The sequence below is a fragment of the Mauremys reevesii genome, linkage group 2 (genome assembly GCF_016161935.1).
Source record: "Mauremys reevesii isolate NIE-2019 linkage group 2, ASM1616193v1, whole genome shotgun sequence".
NCBI classification, from domain to species: domain Eukaryota; kingdom Metazoa; phylum Chordata; order Testudines; family Geoemydidae; genus Mauremys; species Mauremys reevesii.
The window spans coordinates 127,715,081-127,730,532 of NC_052624.1; the positions used below are offsets into that span (position 1 = coordinate 127,715,081).

At 46.0% G+C, this 15,452-nt stretch overlaps 1 non-coding gene across 1 annotated transcript; it reads right to left on the reverse strand.

Moving 5' to 3' along the window:
- Positions 1–1,353: 1,353 nt before the first annotated feature.
- On the reverse strand, positions 1,354–1,436 carry TRNAL-UAA. Its single transcript has one exon. It is a non-coding gene; the product is annotated as a tRNA-Leu (tRNA).
- Between the last annotated feature and the right edge of the window lie 14,016 nt (positions 1,437–15,452).

Consider the following 15,452-nt stretch of genomic DNA (forward strand, 5'->3'; position numbering starts at 1 on the left):
GTGGTGCCGGCCGCTTCTAAGAGCGGCATGGGGCCCGCGGCACCACGGGGGGCAATCCCGTGGGCCGGATCCAAAGCCCTGAGGTGCCAGATCCAGCCTGCTGGGCCGTAGTTTGCGCACCCCTGCCTTAGACTAAGAACAAGACCTCAGACTATCCTAGTGAGAGAAGGCCCATACACAAGCGGACTTGTGATTTTGATTCTTTGTTTTATATCTCTATAACTATATAAGTGATAAAAATACACCTAAATTCTTAAAGTATAGGCCTTTACCGGCAGGCCTGAATATCTATATCCTAACATTCAGTAAGGGTTAATAATAGATAGTATAAAATAAAATTCAGATAGAGCGTATAAAAGGCAGTGTGCTGGCAGCCAGGAGCCAGCGAGAAGAGCTGCTGGGAAGGAGCAAGAAGAGCTGTTGGAAGGAGAGAGAGAGAGAAGGAGAGAGAATTTGGAAGGAATGTTCCAAACTGACTGTTAACTGGAGCTGACCAGAGCAGCAGCAGCAACAGAGTGTGTCATTTAGAATAATTTAGACTGTCTACTACTGCAGTTTAAATGCTCTTTAACTTGCAGTAAGGGACCTGTGTATGATTTTTATTCTTAGAATACATTGTAGTCAGGATTATTAGTCACATTAATAAAAGATACTTTGTTTTTGGAAAAATAACACTGCCTGTGTCAATCATTTTATCAGACGGTTATGACCATTTCCTTTAGTGTTTTCTTACGTGCCCTGGAAACCCATACTGCGATAGGCAGGTTATTTTAGGGGTACCCATTTCCAGTTTTCAGGGTAACACTGTCATTTCCTCAATCATCCTGTGGATTCAGTACTCAGCAACATCTGCAGAGGAGACCCAGGGCAAATTAAGACAGCTGCAAGTTGTATTAAGGGAATCCAGCTGATCATCATAGAAAAGGGATCCCTGTAGGTCCTCAATCCAGTAATCCCAGCAGAGGGGATCCTGTGGGATCCTGTGGCAAGGAAGAACAGGACCCCAAAAGGCTGTACTCCCCTCCCTCCATGTTCATGGAAGCACAGGGAAATCAGACTATGGGTTACCTGTTTACTCATGGGTATTTCAGTGGTACTGGTAGGTATGGAGGTTACTTGGACTCTTCAATCCTTGTCCATTTCTCATGTGAATATGATATTTCATAGAATATCAGGGGTGGAAGGGACCTCAGAAGGTCATCTAGTCCAACCCCCTGCTTAAAGTAGGACCAATCCCCAGGCAGATCTTTACCTCAGTTCCCTAAATGGCCCCCCTCAAGGATTGAACTCACACCCTGGGTTAAGCAGGCCATTGCTGAAACCACTGAGCTATCCCTCCCCAAAAACATGAGCTACCAGGAGTGGGGTTCGAACCCACGTGGACATGTGCCCATTGGATCTTAAGTCCAACGCCTTAACCACTCGGCCATCCTGGTGTAAGTTACAATGCATTAATTCTCTAATAAACTGTGGACTACTCCTGCTAGCCACAATGTGCTAGAACCTGTGCTTGAATCCCTAGGCTATGCCATTTCTACCCAAAAGTATGCATTTCCCCTAATTCTCTGCCCCCAATATTCCTGTTAAAAATAAACTCCAAATTGTGTCTATAATCACGTTACTTAATAATGAGTTGTTAGCCACTAGGTGTTGCTGCTGTTCACTCATAGTCACACATTCACTCGCTTCACTGCCTGGCTTCCTCACCCTCAGGGTTATTCATTCACACTTCCTTACAGTTCTGTATTTTCACAAAATCCTGGCTTCCTGCGTATAAAGAAATATCAGCAAAAGAAAAATAGAAATAGCTCTTAAAAAAAAACCCTGCAAGAACAAGTTGTCAAAAACACATTTTGAGGAGCTGTTTTATACAGAACCCTGGGTATAAATGGTATAAATTGGTGTAAAACTTATGTCTCATAGGTGCAATAACAGTTAATTTATATCATGCCAATTTTCATTCAATAGAAAATAAAATCCTGTTATAATCCCCAAATGTGTTTTGTTTGTCTTTGACTTTTTAAATAGCTTAACAATAACCGAGGAAACCACTTAGGTGAACATTTTGACTCTTGAAAGTGGATAATTAGAAGAGACATGTCCTAAGTATTAAAAACAGTAGCAGGTTTGTTTGTTTTCTGGCCAGCTCTCTGGTCTTTCCACATTTCTTCCCCCACCCCCTGGCCCTTAATCTCCACTGCCAATGTTACACATCATAGCAATCAGCCTCTCCATTAGTGCAGGACTGAAAACAGCTTCAGTACCACCCAGAGATCCACATCAGACAGGATTTAATAGGAGGAATTTTCCTTTTGGAAAATTATAGTTACCTAATAATTCTACATTCACCTTTCCCTTCCATCCCTTCTACATACAATGTTGAAATATTTTCAAAAAGTTATCACATATAAGAATATAGTGTACATAGGGTCTCCAATTTATATAATTATGCTATTGTTATTTCTCAGTATTCATAATACACTGGCTAGTGATGTCTGTTAGCCAATCAGAGTGAAGGCATTTCAATAACTATATGGTTATTTCTTGAGTGTATGGTAAATATGCATATCTTTTCTTATTACTTTTGTTTTTTTCCAGTTTGAAAATTCTGAGGTACATGATCAATTGGTCATTTTGGGGTCATTGCTGGTTCAGTGTGCATAATTCTTTATTATTATTAACTGTCCCTGTTAAATGGGGCTTCTTCTTCTTTCTGTCTTATCAGTTACCTTTCAGGTCCAGCTTTTCCAATTAAGCTGTATTATTTCAAGGCCTTCCCACGACTGCTAACAAAACCTGCACTTTATACACAAACTATAAAGCAGGGTTGTTTTTTTTTCATTAAATTAAGCTAACTAAACCCTTTTCTATCCTACAACCTGTTTATATTAAACCTGTTAATTTGAACGAACTGCATACTATTGTGCTGCAGGGAGAGAGTATTGCCTCATGGACAGAACACTAGTCTGGGACTAAATTTCTCTATCTGCAAAATGGGGATAATGAGACTGATCTTCTTTGTAAAGCTCTTTGACATCTACTGATGGAAAACAACTATATAAGATCTACATATTATTACTGTTCTGACATCATTACCTTTCATTTAATTAATAACATGGGGCTTATTCTGAATTTTGACTTTTCTTCTTTGGGTTCCCTTTTGGAATCCTTTTCAATGTCATGATGTACAAGGACAGAGATATGAAGTTCCAGTGGTTTATCACAGAGACTGAAGAGCTCTAACACTATGTTTCACAAGTGACGGCAATAAAGAGCACTCCTCCAAACATTCAGGGATCTGGTTCATGTAAACACCCCACCCAAAAAGAGATGGCATGTGTGTCCAAATCTTGACAGAATCTATTCAAATCTATTTGGCGGGGGCGGAGGGAAATGTTGTTGGAAATCTCTTGAATAAGCTTTTTTTAAAAGATTGACAGTACATCAGGGTTTTAACTGCAACAGAAATATTACAATAATAGTTTAGTGTCTCTGCTTTTGAAATGAGATTAAGCCTGAAACTGCAGTAGTATGCAAAAATTATCACACAATCACAGATATTAAGATTTTTGCAACCTCAGTAAAGCTGTGGGTTTGGCTCCAGGCATAAATAAAGGCCCAGAGGCATCATTCTGGAGGTACTCCTTGCAAAAAACAACTTATATTGAAGTCAATGGGAGTTGCACAACAACAGAATCTTGCCCAGTATTAGTTCTTAATTTACACTGATAAATTCACCCATCCCAGAAATATTGAAATTATATACAGAATTGTTTTTTTCATTTTATTTGCTTCTTTCTTCATAGAGACAATGAGGAATCCGGTGGCACCTTAAAGACTAACAGATTTATTTGGGCATAAGCTTTCGTGGGTAAAAACCCCATTTCTTCAGATGCATGGAATGATAATTACAGATACAGACATAAATATACTGGTACATGAAGAGAAGGGAGTTACCTTACAAGTGGAGAACCAGTGTTGACAAGACCAATTAAGTGAGGGTGGATGTGGTCCACTCCCAATAATTGATGAGGAGGTGTCAATACCAAGAGAGGGAAAATTGCTTTTGTAGTGAGCCAGCCACTCCCAGTTCCTATTAAAGCCAAAATTAATGGTGTTAAGTTTGCAAACTGTAGCTCTGCAGTTTCTCTCTGGAGTCTGTTTTTGAAGTTTTTTTGTTGAAGGATGGCTACTTTTAAATCTTTTATTGAATGTTCAGGGAGATTGAAGTGTTCTCCTACTTGTTTCTGTATGTTACCATTCCTGATGTCTAATTTTGTGTCCATTTATTCTTTTATATAGAGACTGTCCAGTTTGGCCAATGTGCATGGCAGAGGGGCATTGCTGGCACATGATGGCATATATCACATTAGTAGATGTACAGGTGAATGAGCCCCTGTTGGTGTGGCTGATGTGGTTGTGTCAGGGCCGGTGCAAGGATGTTTCGCGCCCTAGGCGAAACTTCCACCTTGCGCCCTTCCCCCCCCCCGCGCCTCCAGCCTGAGGCACCCCACCCAATGGCAGCTCCCCCCCTCCACCCTGAGGCGCCCCTGCAGCAGCTCCCCTGCCCTAACCCCCTTGTGGCAGCTTCCCACCCCCACCCTCCGCCCTGAGGCACACCCCCCACCGCAGCTCACCCCTGCTCCGCGCATGAACGCGAGCACCCTGAGCACACTGTGGCCACTTCACTTCTCCCGCATCCCAGGCTTGCGGCGTCAATCAGTTTAGGCACCGCAAGCCTGGGAGGTGGGAGAAGTAAAGCGGCCATGACATGCTCGGGGAGGAGGCAGGTCAGGGGTGAGCTGGGGTGGGGAGTTCCCCTGCGTGCCGCCCCCACCCCTTACTTGCTACAGGCAGCCCTCCCTGTGCTCCCCTGCCCCAGCTCCCTCCGCTTAAATGCCGGCGGCGACCAGGGCGGCCAAAGATCCGGCCACTGTGGTCGCTGCCGAAGAAAATGCCTCCCCGCAAATGCCAGTGCCCTAGGCAACCACCTAGGTCACCTAAATGGTTGCACCGGCCCTAGGTTGGGTCCTCTGATGGTGTTGCTAGTGTAGATATGGGGGCAGAGTAGGCAACAGGATTTGTTGCAGGGATTGGTTCCTGGGTTACTGTTTCTGTGGTGTGGTGTGTAGTTGCTGGTGAGTATTTGCTTCAGGTTGGGGGGCTGTCTGTAAGCGAGAACTGGCCTGCCTCCCAAGGTCGTGAGAGTGAGGGATCATTTTCCCAGGATAGGCTGTAGATCATTAATGATGCACTGGAGAGGTTTTAGCTGGGGGCTGAACATAATGGCCAGTGATGTTCTATTATTTTCCTTGTTTGGCCTGTCCTGTAGTAGGTGACTTCTGGGTACCCATCTCTCTCTGTCAATCTGTTTCCTTACTTCCCCAGGTGGATATTGTAGTTTTAAGAATGCTTGATAAAGATCTTGTAGGTGTTTGTCTCTATCTGAGGGATTGGAGCAAATGTGGTTGTATATTAGGGCTTGGCTATAGACAATGGATGGTGTGACGTGTCCTGGATGGAAGCTGGAGGCATGTGGGTAAGTATAGTGGTCAGTAGGCTTCCAGTATAGGGTGGTGTTTATGTGACCATCACTTATTTGCACTGTAGTGTCCAGGAAGTGGATCTCTTGTGTGGACTGGTCCAGACTGAGGTTGATAGTGCGGTGGAAATTGTTGAAATCCAAGTGGAATTCTTCAAGGGCCTCCTTCCTGTGGGTCTATATGATGAAGATGTCATATCATAGTGCAAGCGCAAGAGTAGGGGTGCTATGGGACGAGAGCTGAGGAAGCGTTGTTCTAAGTCAGCCATAAAAATGTTGGCATACTGTGGGGCCATGTGGGTACCCATAGCAGTGCCACTGACTTGAAGGTATAAGTTGTCCCCAAATCTGAAATGGTTGTGGGTGAGGACAAAGGCACAAAGCTCAGCCATCAGGTGTGTCATGGCCTCATCAGGGATACTGTTCCTGACAGCTTTCTTCATATAGGTTGAGCATAACATATGGAGCAGATGCATATTGTTGACCCTCATTTGGCAGAGGGAGGAATAAGACAGACCAAAAAAAAAAAATAAGGTGCATAATTTAGTTAAAGCAGATCAGTTTTCCTACAGTATGCTTTACAGCTCACTAAGGCAATATAATAAGGTGTATCATTCAGGTTAGATAGAGTTATAAAATAAGGTTTAATGTGGTTGACTGCACTAAGTGAATCATAATTACAAAAGCAAATACATCTAAGTAATTACTATCCATTATCTCTCACAGATTACCAGGAAAAAAGCATTTGGTATCAATATGAATTATGTAAACATAAAATGATAAATAGGTAGATAACTCAGAACAGTGAGTATTTCAAAGTATCTTTGCAAAAGGAGATCACCATGCATGAGGATGTATAAGAAGGCAAATGCATTTTCAACTGGGAAAATCTCTCTAATAAGGAGATATGATACTTCCCAATCTAGTCAGTATAACCTTTAAACACATGCAGTATGTTGTGTAAATACAGCAAGATATATATTAGGGTGAACTGAGAGAAAGATGCCTTCATTTGAGATTTGCAGATGCATCTCAAATTCTCTATATTAAATTCCTTGCATTAACTAAAGAAGATCTGGAGTCATTGAAGTAGCTGATCACAAAGTATGAGAGAATAGTATTAAACTAAGATCAAAGATGCATTCTGTAGAGCAGAAGCCATATGAAAATGTTATGCATCAAGAAAGAACTACAGTTTTTGGAAGTGATGTCATTGAGAAGGAATGAGTTTATTTGGAAAGCTAACTACAGTGCTACTAAGCATATTTTTATAGCAAAAAGTGAAGAGAAAATATAGATTAGGCTATATTGGGAAACTACCAAGGATGATGAAGAGTAGAACATCATCTGTTTTTAAAGAGAAAAATATTTGATCAATGAGTGTTTCTGGTATTGCTGTGTAAAATTGAGTCAAAGGTCTTAATAGCAAAATAGTGAAAAGGAAAGTAAGAGTACAGACAACAGAATAACAATGACAATAGATGGTTACAGAATATTTATTTTAGTGCTCTGTAAAAGGGAGACAAAAAAGGGTCTGGGTTAGCCTACAGTGTAACTCTGCTATCGCTAGAACAGACAGTCAGCTGTGACCGTACACTGCCATCACTAATGAGGAACAGAAGAAGATTGTCATGGTGAAGTCACAGTTCCCTTGGAGAACAGGACCCTGGCCTTCCACGATGCCCAAGCTCAAAAGGTGGAGAAATACAGCTGTCTGGCAGATGCCTTGAGAGCTAGGGGTTATGAGGTTCAAACATATGTGCTGATTGTTGGAGCCCTGGCCACATGGGATCCCAGTAATGAGTGAGTGTTGCCAGAATGCTGAATCAGTCAGTGCTACGTTCAACTGACGCGGCAACTCATAGTATCGGACACCATCAGGTGGTCAAAGGCCATCTATTAAAACATCACCGGACATTGGCAATACCAGGAGAGATAAGCTGGAGTCCCACTGAGAAGAGAAGTCTGGAAAGTAACTGAAATACTTCTCTGATAGATTATATTTCCTGAGGGACAATCTACACCAAGGATCGGCAACCTATGGCACGCATGCCAAAGACGGCGTGCAAGCCGATTTTTAATGGCACGCTGCTGCCTGCTGGAGTCCTAGCAGGCAGCAGCATGCCATTAAAAATCCTGCCCGGCCCAGCCCGGCCCGCTCTTCTCCACCCTCCGCCCCCTTGCCCCCTCCCACGGGGGCAGGAGGCAAGGGGCAGGGGGCAGAAGCTTGGTCCTGCTGGGTCCCCTGCCTCTTCCTGCAGTGTGCTGGGTTCCTGCCCCTCCTCCGCCTCTCCGTCCCTCCCTCCCTGCCGGCCTATCAGCTGATGGCCCTTGCGAGGGAGGGGGTTGGGGAGGAGAGGAGTCAGCGTGCTCACTGCTTCCGGCGGAGGCAGAGAAGAAGCAGGGGCACGGCCTTGGGGAAGGGGGAGGGTGGTGGAATAGGGGCATATCCCCTCCAGCCCCCTGCAGTGTGCACCCCACAACTCCAGCCCACACCCTCTGCCCTGACCACCCCCCCACACACCCTAGCCCTCTGCCCTGACCCCCCCTTACACATACCCAGCCCTCTGCCCTGCAGCCCTGCACACCCCCCAAGGCCCCAACCTCTGCCCTGACACCCCCTCACACCGCACACACCCAGCCCTCTACCCTGCAGCCCCGCACACCACCCAGGCCCGTGCCCTGAGCCCTGCGCCCCGCACACCCCCCAGGTCCCTGCCCTGAGCCCTGCACCCCCCTCACACACACCCAGGCCTCTGCTTGACTCCTCCTCCCCACACCCCATGCCTTGACACCTGCACCCCCTCACATGCCCCCAGCCCACTACCCTCACTCTTGCACCCCCACATACTCAGCCCCCACACTCCATGCACCCCCCACATCCTGACTCTTGCACCCCCCCACATTCCCACCCCCACCCTGAACACCAAACGGGAGCTCCTGCACTCTCCCCCCACACACACATTCCCACCTGCATCTCTTGCACCAAATGGGAGCTGCCCAGGTAAGCGCTCCGCACCCAAACCTTCTGCCCCAACCCTGAGCCCCTTCCCTCATTCTAATTCCTGGCCAGACCCTTCACCCCAATCCCCAGCCTGCTCCTTCACCCCCAGCCCTGTGCTCAGTGCATTCCCACCCTCAGGTCAGTGCAGAGAGAGAGGAAGAGAATGGGCCAGAACCAGGGAGATGGTAGGTACCCACTGTACGTGGGCAGGGCCAGGACACCAGACTGGCAGTGGGCTGAGCGGGTCCGGCAGCCGGGATCCCGGCGGGCAGGAGCCGGCGGATGGAACCCCTGAGTGGCAGTGGGCTGAGCTTCTCAGCCCACTGCCAGTCTGGGATCCCGGCCACCGGCCCCGCACAGCCTGCTGCCGGTCTGGGGTTCTGGCGACCGGACCCTTGCCAGCCGGAGTACCGGCCACAGGCCCCACTCAGCCCATTGCCGGTACCCACTGTATGTGGGCAGGGCCAGGACACCAGACCGGCAGTGGGCTGAGCAGGCCGGCGGCGTAAGATCAGTATTTTAATTTAATTTTAAATGAAGCTTCTTAAGCATTTTGAAAACCTTATATAGACTTAGAGAGAGAGAGAGACCTTCTAAAAAACATCAAAATGTATTACTGGCACGTGAAACCTTAAATTAAAGTTATCATAGGTTTCACCCCCATTTTGAACTTTAGGGTACAGATGTGGGGACCTGCATGAGAGCCCCTAAGCTTAATTACCAGCTTAGATCAGTATGCTGCCACCACCCAAATCGTTTAAAACAGCTGTTATGAGTTATTTGAGAAACTCCGTTTCCCCCCCAAAAAATCTCTCCCTCCGAAGTACTGTAACCCTTCCCTAGGTAACCTTGAGAGACTTGTCCACCACTTTCCTGGTGAACACCGATCCAAATCTTAAAACAAGGAAAAAATCAATCAGGTTCTTAAAAAAAAAAGACTTTTAATTAAGGAAAAGGGGTGAAAGGAATACCTTTGAGATTAGCATGTAAGCTACTTTCACAGACAACAGATTTAAAACATAGAGGATGGTCCCCTGGGCAAAAACCTTAGTTACACAAAAGAAAACCCAATTTGATTATCCCTCTAATTCAAAAAGACAAAGTTACAAAAGGAAATAAACATAAGCTAATTTATTCCTTTTCTAAGACTCACTACCCTACTTGATTTCTGGATCTTTTTACTCCGGCACAGAACTTAATGAATATAACAATGGAAGAACTTTTTTTTTCTTTTGAAACATCTTTGTCATAAACAGACAGTTAAGGGTTAAGAATTTCTCCCAGGCTGGCTGACACCTAACCAGAGGAACCAATGTGGGGACAAGATGTTTCAAAAGTGAATAAATGAAGACTCGATACACCACTTCTGAAAGGTTGCCAACCCCTGTTCTACACTCATTGCTATATTTGCTTTCCACAAGCTACTCTTAGTATAATCTTTTATAAGTGATGTACCTGAATATTTGGATGCTAATATCTAAACTGTATTGTTAAATTTATTAACCTAAATTTGGGATATTGCAGACTAAGTACTATATGTATTTTATGACTTTTAAACCAAATTTTGCATTTTTGGATAATTTAAGCATTATGCCCAGATGTATAGACATGCTTTCCTTAACCTGTGTATTAGATAATTTTAACATTAGCTTTAATAAATAAAATTTTAATTAAGAAAATAAACTGAAATGGTCAGAGATTGCCTAAGGTAGGTGACCTTCTTAGGCCATTAAAAAATCACCCATTGACACATGGAGAAAAATGGTGGCTCAGGGGCTGGTTGGAAACTTCGGATGTAGGCATTGGATTAAACACGTGAATAAAATCAAGAATTTAACTGGAGCATGCAGTGTGAAGAAAACTGAGGAAAAGGACTGAGGCACAAAAATTGGATAAGGGAGGCCTTTATCCTTAAGTGGCTGATAGAACAACTGCTGTAAATATACATTTTGCTTTCATTATGCACAAATCTACAATGCTGATGATGCTGGGACCATGTGGCAAGCACCAGTATGCCGCTTGTAATGCATTTGAAAAGGGGGTCAGCTGTGAGGCTTTTTACAGTATGTATCAGGACTGAAGTTGTCTCAACCTACTTAAAAAGAGCCCAGTTAAATGGCATGTATTGTCTCTGGCCACACACCAGACTGTGGATTGTGCTCTCCAGAGGGAGGACAGCAGCTAGATCCAACTTGTGGTACAAGGGCAACAATACTGGAGTATCCCTGTGGAGTGAGGTAAAGTGCTTCAGCTGCCTGAGCACTCCTATCAGTAGCTATGGAGGAGAGGAAGAGGAGCTGAGCAAGTGATGTTTGTGTCAGAAAAGGAGGATTCATGGCCGACTGGAAAGGGGCATTTAGGAGGCAAATGAGAAAGAGGGAGGCAGTCCAAAAGGGTGAGACAACTCTAACAGGTCCAAGTGGTGGCTTCTTATCTTCTGCCATCCCTCCATGCCTTCTATACAATTGAGCACCTTCAATTCAAAAAGAAGAGAAGCCACAAACTTTAACCTCCTTTGGGTGCCTTTTAAGTAAGTCCAAAGAGCTGCAGCATGACCATAAAGCTCTGTAGATGACATCCTTTCTCTGTTTCCACTGAGGAATTCTCTCACAATTAAATTGAGACAGTGTGAACAGAAGGGTGATGCAGGGCAGATATGCTCTGCCTTCTTCAAATGTTAACCATTGTTCGACATTGTAAACCCAGGTGAGAAAGAGGAGCTTTTTCTGGTAGGCTCTATCTTATCCAAGATTAATAAGGCACGTGGAGAGAAGCTGAGCCAGCAGCTACCTATCCCACTCTCACACTAAGAAATCAACCTATTTTCCTGCTCTTGGTCATTATTTTCCACTTGGCACTTCTCATCAGCACAGGTCTCTTGCTCCTCCTTCATGTCTCTAGCTGCCATGGGCGTTGTGGCAGCATCTACAACAGCAACAACATGACATCCTCAGATAAACCCTTTTTTCCAGAAGCTGTAATATCTCCCTCCTACTTTGTGTGGGCAAACGTATCCCCACATCTGACTCCAAGTGTCACCCTAGCCCTGATTGTCCGCTCCAGCAAGTTAAATTTGGCAAACAGAGCATAAAATTCTCTCCAGCAGCTCTATGACATCTGCAAGCAGAACTGCCGGGTTGGAAGATACACAGTGATGAGGTAGCTATACTGCAGCTCCTATGTCTGAGTTTTACCCTTCACTTGTGGCCCCTGGTCATGATGCCCCTTTTAGCTGCATGTCTCTTTCTATTCCACATACACAAGGACCAATGCTGCTCTGCTGGTGGTGGTGCTAGGACCTCTTCTTTATGTGTAGAAATGCTCTGATGCTTCAGCTGAACAGGGGCGACCTCTGATCTTTCTCTTTTGCTGTGTTGCAATTATAAAACTTTAAACTAAATGTGAGGCTTAATTATAATGTCAAACAGATTAAAATCCAATCAGTTCCCTGGATATATAGTTAAGGAGGATTTAATAGGGCAGTGACCTAAATTTAAGAGTGCAAAGCTTAGTGGAACAGATTGAAAACCAGTCAGTTCACTGGCCGTATAGTTAAGGGAGGATTAAAAAGCAGTGGCCTAAACTTATTTATGAGTCAGGTTTCAATCACAGTACAGGCACCGGGGAATAAATTCATCCCCTGGTGTAACTGTGGTGAAGTAAATGGAATTGCTGGATTTGGCCTTAGCTCTGTAATAAGGCACAATTACAACAGAATAGATTCTCATTGGGCTGTTGCCTTTTAGACACAACAGCTTACTACTGTAATGTGAAGAAATATAAAATAGTTTCAAATAGAGTAAAATGTAATCAAATCTCAAGCTGTATAAATCATGAGATTAATTGAAGTTTGGCTGCATCCATTTTATTTTTCTTCATTCAGTCACTTCTCATAAGTGAGAGTCAGATTGGGTAAAGGGCCAAATCTGCCCTTATATACACAAGCATGTACGCACACATGCACGTGTACTATGTTAAAAGAACATTATTTAGATTGTAAAGTGAAGCCCTCAAAAGAAATGCCAGAATTAAAGGAACTAGAGGCACCAGATCAAAGTGCTAAATTGTACTAAGTGCTGTATAGATATTCAGCAAAAACACATTATGATTCAGTCTATAATTACTTGCTAATTTGAGTGATGTTTTTATATCCTGTTCCCAGGTTTTGGGGGTGTGGGAGGGGTGAGGACTCTGGCTTGGGGTGCAAGCTCCCAGGCTGAGGCCAGAAATGAGGAGTTCAGGGTGTGGAAGGGGGCTCAGGGCTGAGGCAGTGGGTTGGGATGTGGTAGGGGATGAGGGCTCCAGCTGGGGGTGTGAGCTCTGGGGTGGGGTCAGGGATTTAGGGTGCAGGAAGGGGCTCTAGACTGAGGCTGAGGGGTTTGGAGTGCGGGAGAGGGATCCAGGCTGGGGCAGGTGGTTGGGGTGCAGGGCAGGGGAGTCAGGGCTCCAGCTGGGGGTGTGGGCTCTGGGGTAGGGCTGGGGATGATGGGTTTGGGTTGTAGGAGGGTACTCCAAGCTGGGACCAAGGGGTTCAGAGGGTTGGAGGAGGATCAGGGCTGGGGCAGGGATGGGGCACAGGAGGGAGTCAGGGGTGTGGGCTCATGGGAGAGGGTCGGGGTGTAGGCGGTGCTTACCTCAAGCAGCTCCGGGAAGCAGAGGCATGTCCTCTCTCCAACTCCTACATGGAGGCACGGCCAGGATGCTCTTCATGCTGCCCATGGTTCCTGACCAATGGTAGCTGCAGAACTGGCGGTTGTGGCGGGGGCAGCATGCACCGCCCCTGGCTGCCCCTACACATGATGATGATGATGATGATGATGATGTTCATCCATCGTTTTCGAAGAAGACCTTAACATCTATCAGGTTGTGAGCTGTCCACGGTGCGTCCGCAAATGGCTGGTAAGGCCAATACGGGCACGGAATGTTCTGCCACATGTTGGGCAGACATATGTGGGCACCACTGTTACAACATTTGCAGCTCTGGCTTTATGGAGTGCTCGCTTCTCTTGTGCTAGGGTTATCCTTCTGGCTTCAGATGTTTGGACGCCTTGGTGGATCAGCGTATGCCATGTCGATCGGTCTTGTGCCAGGGTTTCCCAGGAGGTGATATCGATATCCAGGGACTTAAGAGAGGCTTTCAGCATATCTTTGTATCACTTCTTTTGTCCCCCGTGCAATCGCTTTCCTTGAGACAGCTCAACATAGAAGAGCTGTTTGGGGATGCGGTGGTCTGGCATCCTTGCAACATGGCCTGCCCAGCGTGTCTGGGCTTTCATAAGCAGAGTGTAAACTGACGGCAGGCCTGCTCTGGAAAGGACTTCTGTGTCAGGCACCTTATCCTGCCACCGAATCCTCAGAAGTCTGCGGAGGCAAGTCGTGTGGAAGTGGTTCAATTGCCTAGCGTGCCTCCTGTATACAGTCCAGGTCTCACTGGCAGACATCAAGGTAGTTAGCACTACTGCTCGGTAGACTTTAAGCTTTGTAGCAAGGCTTATTCCACGGCAGTCCCACACGTTGGTCAGCAGTCCGCCAAATGCAGAGCTTGCCTTGGCGATTCTGCAGTTGACCTCGATGTCAATTGTCACTGCGCGGGAGAGGGTGCTGCCAAGGTATATAAATTGGTCCACTGCTTGCAGCTTTTGCCCCTTCACTGTGATGGTGGGCTCTTGGTGTTGGGCTTTCGGAGCTGGCTGGTGCATCACTTTGGTTTTCTTTATGTTGATAAGAAATCCGAAGTTATCACATGCTGCTGTGAATTTGTCCATGCTGGCTTGCATTTCCTGCTCTGATCCAGCATTCAGGGCACAATCGTCAGCAAAAAGGAGGTCTCGTAGCACCGTCTCCTTTATCTTGGTGACAGCCTGGAGTCTTCGCAGGTTGAACAGTTTCCCATCAGTCCTGTATCTCAGGCTGACTCCCAAGGAACTGTTCTGAAAGGCGTCTGACAGCATGGCTGAAAACATCATGCTGAACAGGGTCGGTGCCAACACACACCCTTGCTTGACGCCATTTGTGACGGGAAAGGCCTCTGAAGCTTCTCCGTCGTCCAGAACACGAGCCGTCATGCCGTCGTGAAACTGACGTACCATCAGGATGAATCTATCAGGGTACCCAAACTTCGACATGATATGCCACAGACCTTCACGACTGACAGTGTCAAAAGCCTTGGTGAGATCCACAAAGATGGTGTACAGTTCACAATTCTGCTCTTGACACTTCTCTTGGAGCTGTCGGACTGCGAAGATCATGTCCACAGTGCCACGCTCTTTACGAAAGCCGCACTGTGTCTCGGGTAATAGACCCTGTTCCAGGTGATCAATCAGGCGATTCAGCAACACTCGTGCAAGGATCTTGCCTGCGCTGGAAAGCAATGATATTCCTCTATGATTATCGCAGACTTTTCGATTTCCTTTCCTCTTATAGAGGTGTACGATGGACGCGTCTTTCAATTCCTGAGGAATAGACCCTTGATTCCAGAAGGACTGAAACAGTTGAGTGAGTTTGTCGACAAGCACTGCACCACCATCCTTATAAACTTCTGCTGGGATCGCATCAGATCCTGAGGCCTTGCCACTGGACAGCTGGCTGATGGCCTGTAGGATTTCAGTCTCTGATGGTGGAACGTCTAGGCTGTGGTTGATATCCGCCTGGGGCATTCTATCAATCGCCTCGTTATTAATGGAAGATGGGCGGTTCAGTACGGATTGAAAATGCTCAGCCCAATGCTGTAGAATCAGAGTCTTCTCAGTAATGAGAGTTACACCATCTAAATCCAGTAAAGGAGAGCTCCCTGAGGGCCGAGGGCCGTACAAGGATCTGAGGGCTTCGTAGAACCGTTTGGCATCGTTTCTATCAGCAAACATCTGGATTTCACCTGCCTTGGCACTCAACCAGGAGTCCTGCATC